We start from the raw sequence: 20,633 nt of genomic DNA, 5'->3' as shown, positions 1-20,633 counted from the left end.
CCCCAAAGCAGCGACAAAGTCAAACGACTGAACGGGGTACTGAAGTCCAAGATGCTGAAAATGACTGGGGAGACAGGGCTCAGTTGGGTACAATGCCTGCCAATAGCACTATTTTCAGTTAGACACACCCCTAGGCCTCCACACCAAATTTTGTTTAGGACACGGCCTAGGATGGGACAGTACTTCCCACAGCAATTGCAAATGCATTATGAATCTGTTGTTAAATATGTGATTGCCCTGAGTAAACAATTGTCTAACATACGTGCACAAGTTTTCTCTTCCATTCCAGATCCTGACTCCCTAGAGGGAATACACACTCTCAAACCTGGAGAGTGGGTGGTGGTAAAGAAACACGTCAGAAACACCCTCGAACCACGATACGAGGGGCCGTACCCGGTGTTGCTGACTACCCCGACCTCTGTGAAACTCGATGGAGGCCTACCTGGATCCACGCCTCACATTGTAAAAGAGTAAAGGCTGTCCCGACGACCCTGGAACAATAAGCCATGAGGATTCACATACTGATCATGACTTTGACAGTGGGCATATCTGCAGTGTTCACGCCACTGGGTGATGAATGGGACAATTCACTGACACGGCACCATCAAATTCTAGTCCAGGGGTTGAGACACTCAGAGATTGTTGGATCTGTACCCACAGTCCCGTGAGTTCAACCAGTATGCCTTATTTTGCAATACCCGTGGACCTTTCTGAACTGATTGACCTGTCTAATTCTACCATCTTTCTCACTAGCATACACCAAGTTAAATCCAGTACACACAAGGACAAGGAAGTAGCCTTACCTGTTGCAGGGTGGGCACATGCCCCATGGCTCATGATAAACAGATCAGGACCCTCGGTAGATTATAGCTCTACTCCTTGGCAAGAGGGACACTGGGCTAATGTCACATGTTTTCCTAGCTGGACACACTGTTATTGTCTCCAAGTACAAACCAAAGGTATGACATTTAGTCCACACATACACTCAGGTTGCAATGATTCAAAAACAGACAACCACGTGCAGTGTATTGGTGTAAATGCTAAGAACGGAAAGGATCTGCCCTGTAACAACCGTACTGTACAGGATCTCCTGACAGGTATATTAGCTAACAACACCGAAAGTCAGTCAAAAGGATATGAGTTGGCGAAAGGGACACAATTAGCCAAACTAATTACCCGATTATTCAATGGCACAGCAGTAGCAGTTCCAGACGACATATACTTAGTTTGTGGACACAAAGCGTACAAATGGTTATCCCAGAATGTCACAGGACTGTGCACCATCGCCAGGCTTACTCCTGCTACCTTTATAGTACCACACTCTGAAATTGGCATAAATGCAGTACCTAAACACACCTTGTATCTTAGGGCCAAAGATAACACACCCAGACCAAATGGCAAGCCACATGTAGTAGAGATGAGCATTACCAACAAAATTGTTAGTTCCATCTTCATATATCCCATGATAGTGCAGATGTGGGATCATCTGGTAGTAGCAACAGACTACCTGGATGACCAAATATGGGAAGTGATGAGACTTATGAATACCTCAAACATTGTGCAAAACCAGTTAATCATTGTCACCAACCAACACACATTAGTTCTAGATTATGTTACAGCTAAAGATGGAGGTATGTGCCAGGTTGTGGGACACTCTTGTTGCCATTACATAGACCCGCAGGGTAATTTGCAAGTTAAGGTGGGTATAGAGAAAATGGCGGATTTAAGAGATAAATGGCTGGATGCACATAAAGCTGATAAAGATACATGGTGGTCTGATACCTTCTCTTCCCTTAACCCCAATAACTGGTTCAAAGGTATTGGGGGTTGGCTCATGGGAATTGTCCAAGTAATATTGCAGGTAGCCCTAATAATATTGGTGATATATGTAGTGATTAAGCTCGTTCTTATTTGTGTGACCCGCTTTTCAAAAAGAATGAAGAAAACTGATGAACGACCTATTATGCTCCTCTACGATGAAGAAGGACAGAAGGAAACATCGTTCAACACAGCTCCCCCTCCTCACAATGATGCCTGGCTGAGATAGGGTGAGATGAATCCCAGGGTATTACCACAAGTCCGAGCAACCGGGAGCCTACCTATAAGGGGTAGGTTGTCGCCACTGCGGGTGAAGAGGATACGAATGGTATGCCCAGGGGATTCGCTAGGCGAAGGGAAAGTCTACAATCAAGTCTCCAAGGGGGGACTGTTATGGACTATTGATACAAAATGGATACTTGCTTGTTGAGCTAAGATGGCGGCCAGGCATTCAGCCTACACCTATAAACTAGAATCTTACTTTGTGTTTTTATCATGTGTTTCTTTGTGGTTTCCGTTCAGCTCAAGCAAGCAGCTACAAAGAAAGTAGTAACGGTTTCACCCAGGAGCAAGGGGGGAGGGAGAAGGAATTTCCTCTGGCCGTCAAGGTTACAGAAAAGTAGAGAGTTCATAGCCAATAGAAAATATATACTTTATCTTTCACCCCCCTCCCACTCCTTCCTCTCGTGAAACCCATGTTGTTTTCAGAAATAAACCAGAGATACTGATTAACTCCATGTAGTGAGTTGTCTGTCTGATCTCTCCGTGCACGTATCTTAATTTGGAGCAGTACATCAACCGAACTGGCAGCTTTGCCAGAACCAGAACAGTATCATTTTGGGGCACTTTTTATTATGTTTTCTTGGAGGCAATTTAGCAAAAAGCAGCAATTATGGCTTCTTTTTGTTTGTTTCACTGTATGGGATAAATTACATGATAATTGCATAGTGTGGGATTTTTACAGATGCAGTGATAACAAATATGTGTAGATTTTATTTTTTTCCATTGAAAGCATTTTCTCAATGGGGCAAAAAGGTGTATTTTTTTTTTTTTCATTTATTAAACCCACAAGGGACTTAAATAAGAGTGCTGCCGTGGGGTTTCTATCCGTGCCTTCGCACCGCAAAAAAACTGAACATGTTCTATTTTTTTGCAGTGCGGACGGATCATGGAGCCATTCAAGTTGAATGGGTCTGGATCCACTGTGGAATCCGCACGGATGTTGCCCGTGCATTGGGGACTGCAAGTTACAGTTCCTAATACACAGAATGGCCAAGCAACGGCCGTGTGCATGCGCCCTTACTAAAAGCAAAAGAACCCAACAAAAATTGTTAAAAGTTAAGTCACACCCCTTTTCCCAATTTTACATATAAAAATATATAAACAAGAAAATAAACATTTTAGGTATCCTTGTGTTTGAAAACTCCTGAACTATTAAAATGTGAAGGTGTGGTGAACATCGTAAAGGAAAAAAATAAATAAAACCACACAATTCACAATTTTTTAGTTACCGTGCCCCCCCCCCCAAAAAATTTTTTTTAACTGAAAAGTGATCAAAATGTCATACATACCACTAAAATGGTTCCAATAAAAACTACAGTTCATCTTCCAAAAAACAAACCCTCATACAGCTCTGTAGACTGAAATATAAAAAAGTTATGGCCGTCAGAAAATGGTGATGTAAAGAAAAAAAATGTTTATCAAAGGTTTTTTTTTAAGTTATAAAACAAAATTATAACTAGACAAGTTTGGTATTGCCATAATCACATTGAGCTGCAGAATAAGGAGCCTATGTCATTTTTAGCGCACAGTGACTGCCATGATGTGAAAACCCCAAGAACCTTGGCAGAAATGTGTTTTTTTTCCTTTATTTTACTTCACAAAGAATTTTTCCCATTTTTCAATACAAAGCATGGTAAATTAAATGGTGCAATTAAAAAATGCATGTTCCGCAAAAAATAAACCCTCATATGGTTATGTGAACGGAATAATAAAAAAGTTATTATTGGAACATAGGGAGGAAAAAACAAAAATGCAAAAGGTCCCAGTGTTTAAAGGGTTAAGCTCGCATCCTGACATTGTTCATTTCCTTTCTTCATTCTTTTTTGTATGTCCTCTATTGTTCTATATTAGTGTCTGCAGAAATCAGGGGTGGGCTGGCAACAGACCCTACAGGGAAACTTTCCGGTGGGCTGATGCCCAGGGGGCCCACAGAGCCCTCCTCATGGCCGCCAGCCAGGTAAGTAATGATCCGACGCTCCCCTCCTTAGGCTACTTTCACACCAGCGTTTTTGCTGGGTCAGTCATGGATCAGCAAAAACGCTTCTGTCATAATACAACTGTCTGCATCTGTTATGAACGGATCCAGTTGTATTATCTTTAACATAGCAATGACGGATCAGTCTCTAAAACCATTGTAAGTCAATGGGGGACGGATCAGTTTTCTTTTGTGTCAGAGAAAACTGAGCCATCTCCATTGACTTACATTGTGAGTCATGACGGATTGATCTTGCTGCGCATCCCAGGCAGGATGTACTCAAAAATGCCACTTGCAGCATTTTTGTGTGCATCGTGGGAACACAATGCATTCTGGTGCACTCTGTTCCCTTCAGTTCAGTTTTGTCCCCATTTACAATGAATAGGAACAAAAATGAAGCGTTTTTCTCCGTTATTGAGATCCCATGACGGATCTCAATAGCACAAAGGGAAACCGCTGGTGTGCAAGTAACCTTAGTTCAACTGTATTGCCATTTTGAGGCAACTGGAGCAGGAGGCCAGAACAGAGCGGAAGATTTGGGGAGGTATTTTGTGACGCATTGTAGTATTTCACTCTGTTTGGATGCTATAATGTGCAGCAATATAGTATTGCTGCCTCCTTATCCCTGTGTTGGCAGTGGTCTCTGTCAACTTGGACCACTATAAAATGGGGCCACTTATATTTCCCAGGCCCCCCTGGCAGAAATAATAAACGTACTAAGTGCTATGCTATTATTGAAAAATGCGTCTTTTCCTCTCTCTCTCTCTCTCTGCGCTCACTGAGGGATCATTCATACACACAGCAGAGAGACTTTTACAGATATGGCGGGAGTAGGCTCTGCGGAAGCCAATGTATCACGTGATCTGACTGTCCTTTTACAGACAACTAGTAAGCAAAGGTCAATGTATGTCTCCCAGCCTCTGGTTCGTAGATCTCGTCCAATCAGCTCGAGGAAGGCGGCAGCCTATTTGTGAGAACCGCCAATGAGACTGCCGGAACAGAAAAGGCGTCTTCGCCATTGAGTGACAGCAGCATCGACCAGTAGTTGCACTCTTAGCGGCCACCAGAGCTTCCTTACAGCAAGGTCAGCGGCTGCTGTCAGGTGAGAATAGGATGGAAATGCTACTATAGAAGTTGCTGTTGCTTGTGACTGAGGATATATGGGACTCGGAGTTCCCGCCGGATGACACTGATTCATCTAAACCTTGGGCTTAATTCTGTGTCTTGACTTTTGGAACGTTCCCCGTGGAACGCAAAGGGGATTGTGACTGCGCATGCTCTTTCAGCGCGTAGAGTAGACTGCGCATGCTTGGCCCGTAATTTTAGACCAATGCGCCTGCGTATCAGACATGGATCGTCATTTTGGACCTTATTGCGGTTGTTGGGGAAGGTTTATATAAGAAATGGATTCAGTAACATCTCGGAGAAGACCAGCCTCACGTTGTCCGCTTACCAGTGACTTTACGTGCAATGGCATCTGTGGTGTCCTTCAGGTGTACACTGACATGTGCTTGCGAATTACAGAGTGGAAGCGGCACTGAAAAGAGTCCAAGGGTCCAGAATCAGATTTGCACTAGTGTTTTGTGGAATAAATCGCTACCATTGATAACCGTTAAGCACGCTGGTCTTCCATAGAGGCACTGGCCATGCTCCTGTTAGGGGCCATTCACATCACAAACCTCCAGGAATAAGGCTTCATTAGTCATAGGATCTTCTCAATAGCGGGGGAAAATGGCCAATAATTGTCAATGGGGACAAAGCTGAACTGAATGAATGCATTCCTCTTCGTTTCGTTGTGTCTCCATAGCGGATGGAGTAATGCTGCAAGCAGTGCTTTTCTGTCTGCGATGTGGTGCGGAGCAAGACGGATCCGTTTTCTCTGACACAAAAGAAAACTGACCCGTCCCCCGTTGACTTAAAATGGTTTTAGAGATAATACAACTGGATCCGTTCAGAACGGATGCAGACAGTTGTATAAGGGTCCATTCACACGTCCATATGTGTTTTGCAGATCGGCAGAACATGGACACCGGGAATGTGCGTTCCACACATCACCGGAAGTCTCATAGAAAAGGCCTTTTCTTGTCCGGACAAGAATAGGACATGTTCTATTTTTTTTTTGCTGAACCGCAAATGCGAACAGCACATTCTGACCCCATTGAAAATGAATGGGTCCCTGCACCTGTTCCGCAAAATTGCGGAACGGATGCGGACCCATTTTGCGGACATGTCAATAGACCCTTATCATGACTGAAGCGTTTTTGCTGACTGATCCAGCAAAAAACGCTGGTGTGAAAGTAGCCTTAGGCCCCATGCACATGTATAGATCGTACCAGTGTATTACTGTATTGCGGCGGTAGCAGGGAGCGCACGGCGTCATAGCAACCAGTGACGCCATGCGCTCCTGCTCTCAGGAGGGATCCAGGCCGCGGTTCCACGGCCCGCACACGGCCGTGAACAACGGCCGTGTGCATGGGGCCTTAGATGGAGGTCAAAAGAGAATCCTATTGCCCTCTGTTTGGCTGGAATACATCAGTATACTGCAATAGTATAATGGAATAGCGTGTTAGACTGCATTATAACATCCTGCAGCATCCTGTAACAAGAGCATATCCGTTTAACAGAGGGCTTTCTGCGGCATCTGTCACTTACCTAACTTAAAGGGGTTTTCCAGTAAATTATTTAACAAGTTCCTGCAGCGTAACCCCTGAAGCACAATATTCATACTTACCTGCTCCACGATGCCCCTGATCTCCGTGCTGCCTCCACTGTCTCAGTCGTCCGGTTCCGGCACTGTTTACATCTGGCTGGCTTCACCGGGAATATGCTGTTTCTGGCCTCGTCGCCACTGAAGCCACTCTTTGGCTACTCAATGTAAACACTTCTGGGACTGGAAGATGTGGAGAATCAGAGTGGTGTGGAGCAGCGAAGTATAAATAATTTGTACCGTAAAAACCCCTTTAACCTCTTCCTGACTTGCGTCATACATTGTCTGGCGCAGCGGTAAGTGAGTGCACTGATCGAACGCACACAGAAGCTCCGCTCAATTAGTTACAGGGCTCAAATGCCGGCGTTGGAGGATTAACCACTTAAATGCCGCTGTCAATGCTAACCTTCACATCTAAGGGGTTTGCAGAGCAGGGTGCTGCCTCTCTCAACCTGTTGGCTTCCCACTATTCGATTGCAGGGTGCCTCATAGGGAGTCTCATAGGCACACTGTCAGTGTAATACAGCAAGTATTGTACTGCGTTTAAACAGGAATCAAGTCCTCAAAATTCCCACGGTGGGACAAAAAATAAAATAAAACCCTCACACAAGTCCACTGCCAGAAAAATGTAAAAAAAAAGGCTTTTAGAAAATAGTGACACAAAACATGATTTTTTTTTTTTTCCAAAATACTTTATGTAAAGGTGGTAAAATGTAAATGTTACGGTTACTCCCAGGCTAGCTGGAAGCTGGACCGCTTGGATAGTCTGGATCTCTGTTTAGGGAGAGAGAGAGGAGCCGCTTCGTCTCGATATCCAGAAGGATCCTGTAAATGTAGAACAATCCAACTAGCTATCTTACAGCTAGGATAATCTTTCCCCCACAAAACGAGGCGAGGCTGCGATTTGAAGGTCAAACTAGGTCTGAAGTGCTGGCACACCCAGCCTGGTTTTTATTACAGTTTGTTGCAGATACAACACATCCCCACAATGCATCATGGTTTCCTCCCCTCTGTCCCGGAGACGACCGAAGACAATCCAATTATCTCTCAGGACAAAAGGGAGATCCCCAATACACATGTGGAGACAACAGGACAGACATCACCATTTAAACACACAATGGGACAATAGAAACACACCCACACAAAATCCTCCCCTCTGCCGATGATGACCATTGAACACAATGACGAATATAATTATCAAAGGCAGAGAAATACAGTTTTATAAAAAATATCACAGGAACCCCAAAACATGCAATAACCCCATAACAAGTATATCCTCAGAACCGGGGGATCTGGGTGAACCACATATCCGAAATTCACCCACATCCGTTCAGTAGTTTGGAAGATACAGTTTTATGCCAGTTACACCGAAAATATACAAGTTATACAGAAAATAGTTACAAATAAACGTGTCCCTTGTTTGGTAGTTTCAAACTACTGAATGATGTCTTTGGGCACCAAATACCGGCGAGATGGCACCGTGTAGAAAAGTCCGAACAGTGTGAGTTAAAATGGCCGCCATCCATTGTTCTCACCATGTGCTTCATCCAGGGTGAATAACAGTTTTTTTGTAACAGTAAACTATATAAAATTGGTATTGCTGTAATCGTAATATTTGTCCCATATATGCCGCAATAACAAAACCCAAAAAGCAATCTTTATCTCCTGATTCTTAAAATGTGAAATAAAAACTGATCAAAATTTTTTTGTACTGCAATGATAATGGCAACTCATCTCACAAAAAATAAGCCCTCACACAGCTGAGATGAGAGAAAATGTAAAAAAATAAATATGATTCTCAAAAATGTCAGTACTGGTACCGCAGTGGCTGTTGAAAAGCAACATTGCGCTCATAAGCCAGTCCATCAAAATCTTCTCTGCAAAAGCCAAAAATCGGTCTTCCCTTCTGAACCCTGCAGCGTAGAAACAGCAGTTTATGGCATTTCAATACCCAGTATAAGTTATGTGTAGTGTCTCAGATGGCACAAGCCGGGCACAGCATATTGGGCACTAAAGTGCCATATCTGTGGAAAACTTGCAATTTTCTTTTCACACAGTCTCCTCACAAATATCTGGAACACGTCTCTGGTTTAAAAATGCTCACTCAACCCCTTGATAATGAACTTGAGGGATGTAGTTTCCAAAATGGGGTTTCCACTATACTGGTACCTCAAGGGCTCTGCAGTTGTGATGTGGAACCCGAAAACTATTCTAGCCAAATACGTGCACCAAAGGGCAAATGGCTCTACTTTCCTTCTGTGCCCTGCCATGTGCTCACACGGCAGTTTACATCCACATTTCTGCCATTTCCATACGGAGTAGAACCCACCTTATGAACTCAAGTATTGTGCGAGTCTCAGGTGGCACCAGTTGGGCACCACTTATTGGGCACTGAAATACTGTATCTGTGGAAAACATTCAATTTTGTTTCAAATTAATTTCTGAAAAATGCCTGTGGCATCAAAATGCCTATTCCGCCCTTTAATAAATACCTTGTGGGGTGTAGTTTTCCGATATAGGGACACTTCTCAGGGGTTCAAGACGCATAAATCGCTACATTGGGCCTCAAATTCGCCTAGTGCTCTTTTACTCCTGAGCCCTATGTTATCTCCAGGCAAAAGATTAGAGACATATGTAGGGTGTTTATAAAACCAGAAAAGCATAATAAAATTTATTTTCACACTGGCATATGCTGGGCACAACATATTGGGCACTGAAATGGCATGTCTTTGGAAAAATAGCAATTTTCACTTTCTACCATCTGTTGTAAGTTAATTTTTACAAAACACATGTGGAGTCAAAATGCTCCCTGCACCCATTACAAATGGTGTCATTTCTTGAGGTTTCTTTTTTTACTTCACCTCAGAGCCTCTGCAGTTGTTGCCCAGTGCTGTATAAATCGCCAAACTAAGGGTACTTTCACACTTGTGGCAGAGGATTCCGGCAGGCAGTATGCAAACTGATGGCATTTGTCAGACGGATTAGGATCCTGATCCGTATGACAAATGCACTGAAGTGCTGGTTCCGTCTCTTCGGTGTCATCCGGAAAAATGGATCCAGCATTTATTTATTTTAACATTTTTTTGCAGTCTTAGCATGCGCAGACTGCAATGCCGGATCTGTTTCGCCGGAACACTCTGCATTTCAATGGGAAAAAAATGCCGGCAAGTGTTCCGCACTTTTGGACGGAGATAAAACCGCAGCATGCTGCGTTATTATCCCCGCCCTCAAAAGGCAAAGAGACTGAACTGAAGATATCCTGATGCATCCTGAATGGATTGCTCTCCATTCAGAATGCATTAGGATAAAACTGATCAGTTCTTTTCCGGTATTGAGCCCCCAGGACGGAACTCAATGCTGGAAAAGAAAAACACTAGTGTGAAAGTACCCTAAGCCTCAAATGTACATACGCTCTTTCTCTTCTTAGCCCTGCGGGGTGCCCATACGGCAGTTTACAAGCTCATATGGGATGTTGCCGTATTCAGGAAGAAATGGGTAACAAATTGTGGAATAACTCCTGTTGACCCTTGTGAAATTAAAAAATATAGTACCACAGAGACATTTTCCATAAAAAAAATGTCTTTCTTCATTTTCATAGCCAAATCTTTATAAATCCTATCAAACACTTGTTTGGTCAAAGTACTCAGTATACCCCTAGAAAGATTCTGTGGAAATGTTTTATTTATTTTTTTCAAATGGGGTCACTTTTGGTGGTTTCCACAGTACTGATACCTCAGAATCTGACATGGTGACCGAAAACCATTACACCAAAATCTGTTCTCCAAAAGTCTTATGGCTCCCACCATCTGATAAATATATCCAAGAAGTATCAAAAACAGCATGGTCTGCATAAGCATAGAGCAGGGCTGGCCAACCTGTGGCTCTCCAGCTGTTGTAAAACTACAATTCCCACCATGCCCTGCTGTAGGCTGATAGCTGTAATCAGTCTAGGCATGCTGGGAGTTGTAGTTTTGCAACAGCTGGAGAGCCGCAGGTTGGCCGTTCCTGGCATAGAGCGACAGCCATTTCATGCTGCTAGCTCTTTGTCTGGCTCCAAACTGGACAGATGTGCCTCCCTCCTTATATCCACGTCATGCTTACACATGTTAATTAGAAATGACTATATCAAAACTTTCACAATAAATAATACAATTATACATGGATACAAGAGGTTAAAACTGCATCTTCCTGAGGAATATTTCCCATTACATATTGCTGGTCTAGGAATGCACTTGTATAATTTCTATCATTCAGACAGAGCGGTCCTAGTATCTTAGGGTCCATTCACATTAGGGATCGACCGATATTGATTTTTTAGGGCCGATACCGATAATTTGTGGACTTTCAGGCCGATAGCCGATAATTTATACCGATATTCTGGGAATTTTCATTTTTGAAAAAAAAAAAAAATTCCCACAAATCTGCTGAAAATTAATGTTTATTGTTAATGTGTATTTTTTTTTTGTAAATCTTTCTTTTTCATTTACATTTAATATTTTGGTGTTTTTATTTTTTTTGTAACTTTTTTTTTTTAACTAACTTTTAGCCCCCTTAGGGACTAGAACCCTTGTCCTATTCACCCTGATAGAGATCTATCAGGGTGAATAGGAGCTCACACTGTCCCTGCTGCTGTGTGCTTTGTGCACACAGCAGCATGGAGCTTATCATGGCAGCCAGGGCTTCAATAGCGTCCTGGCTGCCATGGTAACCGATCGGAACCCCAGCATTACACTGCTGGGGCTCCGATCGGAGGAGCAGGGGATCCTGTGGGGGGGGGGGGGGCGCACTGCGACTGGGGTGGGGGGGGGAGGGGGGGGGGTTGCACCACTGCTTAATACTGGGGGGGAGGGGGGGCGCACTGCGCCACCAATGTCTGATACTGGGGGGGCGCATTGCGCCACCAATGTCTGATTTGGGGGGGCGCACTGCGCCACCAATGAAGCTTAATCTCTAATTTATTAATATACAGGAGGCGGGAGCTGGCTGCAGGATCACATAGCCGGCTCCCGACCTCTATGAGCAGTAGCTGCGATCCGCGGCACCTGAGGAGTTAACTACCGCGGATCGCAGCTACAGCTCATAGAGGCCGGGAGCCGGCTATGTGATTCTGCAGCTCCCGCCTCCTGTATATGAATGAATGATAGATTAATCTTCATTGGTGGCGCAGTGGCCATAGCTCCTCCCCTCCTCCTGTCCCCTGTACTTTCATTGGCTGCAGCGGCAGGAGCAGCACAGGGGGAGGAGACACTGCTCCTTCTCCCTTGTGCTGCTGCTGAGGGAACACGGAGAGCGCTGTCAGCAGCGCGATCTGTGTTCCCCATACACTATCGGAATATCGGCAAAATAAATGCCGATACCGATAGTGTTCAAAATCCTGAATATCGGCCGATAATATCGGTAAATCCGATAATCGGTCGATCCCTAATTCACATGTCCGCAAAAGGGTCCGCATTCATTCTCTATGTGCTCTCCGCTTCCGCATTTGCAGAGCGCGGCCCCGAACTTCCGGATTTCGGCCGCGAACTTCCAGTCCGCAGCAAAGCTAGAACATGTCCTATTCTTATCCACAGCTTGCGGACAAGAATAGGCATTTCTATAGGGGTGCCGGCCGGGTGTGTTGCGGATCTGCAATTTGCGGGTCCACAACACACCATGGACGTGTGAATGGACCCTTATTCTGTATAATCATTTCAGCTTCCTTCCATAACAACTCTCTGCGTCTGTCACCTCCATTATTTGGTTGTTAGACATGTTTTAATCCCGAAAATTACATTTGCTTATTGCCACTGTTATGTACCTTGCACGTAGGTTAAGGGTGTTGGCCACTCTGTTAGCACTTATTAAAACTACAAAGAAAGTAGGGAGATATTGCATTTACTAATATATCTTCTTAAAGGGAACCTGTCACCTGGATTTTGGGTATAGAGCAGAGGACATGGGCTGCTAGATTGCTGCTAGCACATCTGCAATATCCATTCCCCATAGCTCTCTGTGCTTTTATTGTGTGAAAAAACAACGATTTTATATATATATATATATATATATATATATATATATATATATAATATATGTGTGTGTGTGTGTGTGTGTGTGTTAATGAGGCAAGTAAGAAGCCCAAGGAGCTGTTACTAATGTTTCCAGAGCCCAGCCATGCCCACTGTAAAGGAGCCTGTAACGGATCTCCTGGCACCCTGACCGGGTACCTCCGTCGAATGATGCTCCTAGTGCTTCCCGAGGACTCCAAACACTCCACTTGACACCGTAAGCGCTGCAGACCCCATGAACCGCCGAAGCTTGGTTGGGGTCTCACCGTCTCCTACCCACCCTGGACCTACGACAAGGCTCCAGGCGGTGAAACTCTCCTAAATCCAGAGAGCAGGAACAGCTCTTACACAGCTAATAGTATTAGCCAGGGGAGTATAGCAAATCTTCAGCGTATAGCAATCCCCACACACATGAGACGAGGCTCTATGTTGAATGTAAAACAGGAACTCTTTAATGGGTTATTTTTCAGCCTTTTATGCAGGTCTCCTAGCAAGGGACACTCCCCCTGGGGCCCTTGTAGAGACTGTGACAGTTTATATTTTAGCCAATCGCATGCATTTACCGTATTGAAACCTTCCCAGCAATTGTACACAAAACCCCCTTCCCTCTGTCTGTAACGCAATCAACAAAATACAATGAGCATTGTCTGAGACGGAAGTAACTAACACACTGGCATTGTCTGAGACGCAATTAACAAAATACAATTGCCAATAACACAAAGGCTACAACCCACATAGAATCCTCTGCCTGTGATATAATCATGGTACACTATGGTTAACATAATCATCACAGGCAGGAGAATACACAATGTCCTCTGTCCTGGAGACAACCGAGTTGTAATTCAGCTATCTCTCAGGACAGAGGGCAATCGCCAATACACACAGAGAGACAATGGAACAGACCTCACTACTCAACGTATACAATGTCCCACCCTTTACAATACACATAGACATTTAACATCCCAACATAGCACAAATTAGTTGTAAAAGTCTCTTGGGCCTGGCTGTACTCATGGCTTTTTTATCCAAAATAGTTCCACAGATTTAAGCTGTGCGACCGGTCTGTCTTCTCCTTCAAAGTTAGTATGGGCCATAATCCTGGGACAAGAGAGTGGCAACCAGGCCCCTCCAAAACCCAGTGGCGAGGTTGGTTTTGCCACAGAGCCCAGCACCGCCCTGCATCCTCCGAATCTCCTCCTTGCTCCCCGACGTCAAAGCTAGAGCGCAGTAATCTCGTGATGCGCGAGCTAGCGTATGTGCAGTGTCCACATAGTGTTCCTTCTCTGTGCTGGCATCAGCCTCAGGGAACGAACTGTGCATGCGCTAGCTCGCGCATCGCAAGATTACGGCGCTCTAGCTTTGTGATGGGGTGCAAGGAAGAGATTTGAAGGATGCAGACTTGTGCTGGGCTCAGTCAGAGAACGCTGGACTCATCGCTGAAGCATGGAGGAGACAGGACCCATCTAAGGTTAATTTACACATCTATAAAATCGTTTTTTTGACACAATAAAAGCACAGAGAGCTATGGGGACTGGATATTGCGGATGTGCTAGCAGCCCATGTTCTCAGCTCTATAACCAAAATCCAGGTGACAGGTTCCCTTTAAGCAGATCTGCCTGGTTTTCCTGCTATTGGCAGCCACACCCCCTCCTGTTCTGCTCTTAAAGCTGCCTGTCTCCTCCAGCCATGGAGGAGCTACCTCGTCCATGCCTTAAGGAGTGTGCTGCTGTCCGAGTCCTAAAGCACCCTGCTTGTATCAGAGGTGCTTTCCTTCTGTGATTGGCACTCCTGGCTGTGCAGTGATAGCAGGGACACTTGTTAGGCTACTTTCACACTAGCGGCAGGGACCTCTGGCAAGCTGTTCCGTTGGGTGAACAGCCTGTTGGATCTGTCCTGCCGCTAGTTAACGTGTGCCCCCGGACTGCCACTCCATCCCCATTGTCTATAATGGGGGCGGAGTTCCGGCAGCGCACGGCGAGAGGCTGCCGGAATAAATGTCAGACATGTCATAGTTTTATTCCTGCAGGGTTTCGCTGTGCACTGCCGTGCCTCCGTCGGTACTCCGCCCCATTATAGTCAATGGGGATGGAGCGGCAGTCAGACCCCCTCCCTGCCATTGCCACCGCCCCCTTTTTTTTTTTTTTTTTTAGGCACAGTTAAGGGCCGTTTCACACGAGCGGGTCTTGGCACTCTTTCACGAAGCGGATGCCACGCACGGCATCCGCTCGTGTGAAACGGCCCTTAAAAAGTCACAAAAACATAGTTTGCAACTTTTTAACACCTCTTTTCAGAAACAAGGGAAATGATAAATCTGCCCCTCTATTAATTCTGTTAATGGCTTAAATCCAATGGTGCAACTAGAAATGACTAGGCCCTACAGCAAGTTTATGAACGGGGCACCCCCCCTCCCCCCAGTAACATATGTATGATACATTAGAATCATATTCCTGTGCGCTGCTGGGACTAGGGCGTACTTCATATTGCTATGTCTGTACAGCAGTTATTCACTGACTGAGTTATTGATATTATCTGAGGGGCTCTTGTCTCTATGGAAACACAGGTGGGCGGGGATGTCATGTGACTGCTCCATTCAAAATGCTTGCTGCAATGCATGTTGGGTTTTTTACTTTCACTTTACAACTGCTCCTCCCACACAGCTGGTCTGAGGGCGCTCCTCCAGGGAGACATGTCAAGGAATTGTTGTGCATTTATTTCATGTTCCACTCTTTGGAGATTCGGATGCTGTCAGATCTGTAGACAGTTCTCCTTACTGCAGCAGGAAATAGCATTTTTGAAATCTGAGATATTTAAATTATCTGTTAAACAAACTCCAGCTAGGACTGCTGCAATGCCACTGCCACAGAGGACCCCCAGAAATGGCAGATGGGTTACTGTAGGTTCTGGAAGACTTAGAGTGGTGGATAGAAGACATGTCCCACAGTCGGTGATTCTCCAAAATTCATTTGCATCACTCTCAGAATGTAAGGACAACATGGATATGGACTCAAGCACAGAGGGTGAGAAACCATCGACTCCTATGTCTAATGTATGCAAGACTGCAGCCAAGTACAAAAAAGATAAAGTGAAGTCTCAAAGGAAGCAGCTGTTGCTGGGTGATTCAATCATAAGAAGTGTGGAGCTTAAAGAAAATGGTTTTGTGAGATGTCTCCCTGGGGCTACTGCTAGAAGAGATAGAAGACGTATTATTAATATTGTTAAGCAAGCAAATCAGGAAGGGGATGTGGATGTTCTTGTTCATCCAGGGACAAATGACCTGGCTTGCAATGAAGTGTCAGAGGTGAAAAAATCTTTTATCACACTTGGTAATGACGTACAGGATTTTGCATCCACCATTTCATTTTCTGAAGTTCTGCCTGTGCATAATGTTCAGAATGATAGGCAGAGGCGCATAAAGGAGTTCAACATATGGCTTGGTAAATGGTGTCAAGAGCAAGGATTTGGCTTTGTTTCTCATGATAGCTCTACTTGGAATAGAAAGGAACTGTACAAAAAATATGGTTTGCATCTTTCTCTCAAAGGAACAAATGTACTTAGTGAACAACTCCAAGAATTTGCGAAAGAGTATTTAAACTAGGAAGGGGGGGGGGGGGGGGGGGGGGGCAAAAGAGTGAAAATAAAAGAGTCCAATTGCCCCCCGAAACAATGCCAGAACAGGTCAGAAGCACAGAGGGTAAGAAATGATAAGCTCCGAGTCCTCTCTACAAATGCTCGCAGTTTAGGTAAATAAATCAATGAACTTGGGTCAATAATGGCATCTGAGAATGTAGATTTAGTGGCTGTTACGGAGACATGGTTTAATGAAAGAAATGACTGGGACATAACCATACCAGGGTACTCTTTATACAGAAGAGACAGAGAAGGCAAGAAAGGAGGAGGAGTGGCCCTGTATGTGAAAGATAGCATTAAATCTAACCTAATACAAGTTGGTGAGGCCAACATAGAGTCAGTTTGGGTTACGTTGCAGTTTGCTAATCATGCAGTAACTCGTGTAGGTGTGATATATAGACCACCTGGTCAAGTTAAAGAACTAGATGATCTACTAGTTGAAGAAATAGCTAAAATGACAATGAAAGGAGAAGTTATCATTATGGGAGATTTCAATCTTCCAGATATAAACTGGAAAACCAAAATAGCAAGTTCTACCAGGAGTACAGATATTCTAAATTCCCTACTGGGGTTATCCCTACAACAAATGGTTGAGGAGCCAACCCGGAGGGAGGCCATTTTGGATTTGATATTCACAAATGGGGATTCGGTATATGATGTCATTGTAGGCGAAACCTTGGGATCTAGTGATCACCAGTCAGTGTGGTTTAATATAAGAACTGTGAAAGAGTCCCACCACACAAAAACAAAAGTTTTAGATTTTAGAAAAACAGACTTTTCAAAAATGAAATTAGTCATAAATGAGTCCTTATCAGACTGGAACGGATTACATGGAGTCCAGGAGAAATGGGACTACTTAAAAGGTGCATTATTGAAGGCAACAGAAAATTGCATTAGACTTGTCAGTAAAAGCAAAAAAAGGAAGAGACCACTGTGGTACTCAGCAGAAGTGGCCCAAATCATTAAAAATAAAAAGCTAGCATTTTGTAATTATAAAAAAAAACAGAGCAATGAAGATAAGGAAATCTACAAGATTAGGCAGAAAGAGGCCAAGCAAGTTATAAGAACTTCTAAAGCTCAGGCAGAAGAAAAACTAGCTCAGTCTATGAAAAAAGGGGATAAGATATTCTTCAGATATATAAATGAAAAAAGGAAATTAAAACAAGGAATAACTAAATAAAAAATAAAGGACGGAAGGTATGTAGAAGAGAATAAAGGGCTAGCCGACTGCCTTAATGAATACTTCTGTTCAGTTTTTACAAAAGAAAAAGGAGAAGGACCTCCACTAGAAAGGATGACTATTAAATAGTTTGATGCATGTGTCTTTACAGAGGAAGATGTTCTAAGTTTGCTGTCTAAAGTGAAGACAAGTCACAGGGGCCTGATGAGATACACCCAAAATTATTAAAAGAGCTTAGTGGTGAGCTGGCAAAACCGTTAACAGATTTATTTAACCAATCATTAGTAACAGGAGTCGTCCCGGAAGATTGGAAATTGGCAAATGTCGTGCTCATTCACAAGAAAGGTAGTAAGGAGGAATCGAGCAACTATAGACCAGTGAGTCTGACATCAATAGTAGGCAAATTAATGGAAACCCTATTAAAGGATAGGATTGTGGAACATCTAAAATCCCATGGATTGCAAGATGAAAAACAGCATGGGTTTACTTCAGGGAGATCATGTCAAACAAATCTTATAGATTTTTTTGACTGGGTGACTAAAATAATAGACGGTGGAGGTGCAGTAGACATTGCATATCTAGATTTTAGTAAGGCTTTTGACACTGTCCCACATAGAAGACTTATCAATAAACTGCAGTCATTGAGCATGGACTCCCATATTGTTGAGTGGATTAGGCAGTGGCTGAGTGACAGACAACAGAGGGTTGTAGTCAATGGAGAACATTCAAAACAAGGTCATGTTACCAGTGGGATTCCACAGGGATCTGTACTGGGACCAATTTTGTTTAATATCTTCATAAGTGATATTGCAAAAGGCCTCGATGGTAAGGTTTGTCTTTTTGCTGATGACACAAAGATATGTAACAGGGTTGATGTTCCTGGAGGGAAACGCCAAATGGAAAAGGATTTAGGAAAACTAGAAGAATGGTCAGAACTCTGGCAACTGAAATTTAATGTGGATAAGTGCAAGATAATGCACCTGGGGCGTAAAAACCCAAGGGCAGAATATAGAATATTTGACACAGTCCTGACCTCAGTATCTGAGGAAAGGGATTTAGGAGTAATTATTTCAGAAGACTTAAAGGTGGGAAGACAATGTAATAAAGCAGCACGAAATGCCAGCAGAATGCTTGGATGTATAGGGAGAGGTATAAGCAGTAGAAAGAGTGAAGTGCTTATGCCGCTGTACAGATCACTGGTGAGACCTCACTTGGAGGCTTTTTTACACAGTTTTTCGTAAAAAAAAAAATACGCATTCATCTGAGGAGTTAGATCATGTGATATTTTTATAGAGCAGGTTCTTACGAACGCAGCGATACCTAATATGTATACTTTTTTATTTACTTAAGTTTTACACAATAACAGCATTTTTAAAACAAAAAAAAACAATGTTTTAGTGTATCCATATTCTGAGCCATAGTTTTTTTATTTATTTTTTTGGGCAATTGTCTTGGGGTAGGGGCTAATTTTTTGCGAGATGAGGTGACTGTTAGATTGGTACTATTTTAGCGGGCATATGCCTTTTTGATCGCTTGGTGTTGTACTTTTAGTGATGTAAGTTGACAAATTGTTTATTTAGCACAGCTTTTATTTTTAATTTTTTACTTCTGAGGGGTTAGGTCATGTGATATGTTTATAGAGCCGGTCGATACGGACGCAACAATACCTAATATGTCTTTATTTGTGGAAAATGTAGTGTTGTGTTTTTTTTTTCTTGAAATTTTTTGGGGGGGGTGATTTCACCGGTGGATGCAGCAGGGGTCCAGCTATCAGTGACGGCCGGACCCCAGCTGCTGATCGGGTGGGCGCAGCTCCTGCACCCGCCCGATCCTCATGAAGTACATGTGCGTCATGGGTCCTTAAGGGGTTGTCCGAGTTATGATAAAAAAAATAAATATATATGGCACTTTAAATCTGACGGTCAGCAATATATAACTGAACTAAGCAAGTTTTAGGTAAATATATTTTTTTTAATTATATTTCCTCATTTTCCTCGTTCTCTTCCGGCTCTTTGTTTACCTGCAATAACAATCTCTGCCCCTCCCCCTGCTCTGCAAAGGGAGTGAATACAAGAGCTGCCCTGAGTGACATGTCTGCCTGCTGGGAGACTCTGCAGCATGTTGTATGTGTAGGACTAGAAGTCCCAGCTGTACAATAACACTGCTGATACACACACGATCTTCCCCCTACCTTTTCTTGTGCAGAACTCCTCTAGTCAGTGAGCTCCTGTGCCCAGCATTTGTCTCCTCACTGCCTGCAGCTACTCAGTAAAGCCTTCAGCCCTGAGTCTGTGCAGCTGAAAGGGTTAAGAATTCAGGGAGAGAGCATACGTCAGTGAATGGGGCCGTGGCCAGCACAGTGACATCTTCTGTACAGACACAGATCTGCTCTTTCAGGCTTGTGCACAAATCATCATCAGAGCAGGGAGAGAAGCTGACATCACAGGTCATGTGACCCTCAGTGAAATCTGAGAAACCAGCAACTGGAGATAAAGTAAGTGAATTGTAAAGTCCTATCATTTGCCTAGTTAGAAACATACAAAGAACAAAAAAATAACTCGGACAACCACTTTAACCCATTAGTGACCACCCATACTTGCTTTTACAGCAGTCACTAAGGGGCCTTGGGCTGGAGTGCCGCCTTTTAACTGTGGCACTTCAGCCCAAGTTAGCTTTAAAATCATGCGCTGTAGCTCTGTGCCGGTAGCTGAGGGCTCGGGGCTGTGATCAGAGACCGTGACAAGCGGTCTCTGATCACGTGATCGCCATGATACACTGATATACCGAAAATGCTGGCAGCAGAGCTGGCCTTTCTCATGTAAGAAAGGATGCAGTGATTGGGTCCCCCAGCTTCCCCCACCCCACCTGCCCTCAAGAAAGATGGCGGCCTGGGGAATGCGCACACTATAAGCCGGCCGCTGCCGCCCATGCTAAGGTCTCTCTCCTTTGGAGAGGAGAGAGTTCTCAATTATGCCCCGATCGGGTCCCCCAGCACCCAGA

The 20,633-nt window shown here is 43.9% G+C and overlaps 1 protein-coding gene across 1 annotated transcript in view; it reads left to right on the top strand.

Annotated features, from left to right (window-relative positions):
- The first annotated feature begins 5,067 nt into the window (after positions 1-5,067).
- Positions 5,068-20,633, top strand: part of NDUFS8 (NADH:ubiquinone oxidoreductase core subunit S8) — a 137,393-nt gene continuing 121,827 nt past the window's right edge. Inside the window, exon 1 of the mRNA XM_044297959.1 lies at positions 5,068-5,177. The gene's annotated coding sequence lies outside the window, so the exon portion shown is untranslated. The remainder of the gene's footprint in view (positions 5,178-20,633) is intronic.

The sequence above is a fragment of the Bufo gargarizans genome, chromosome 6 (assembly GCF_014858855.1).
Source record: "Bufo gargarizans isolate SCDJY-AF-19 chromosome 6, ASM1485885v1, whole genome shotgun sequence".
NCBI classification, from domain to species: Eukaryota; Metazoa; Chordata; class Amphibia; order Anura; family Bufonidae; genus Bufo; species Bufo gargarizans.
Note: the sequence above shows the minus strand (reverse complement) of the source record. Positions and strands in the feature narration are given on the sequence as shown.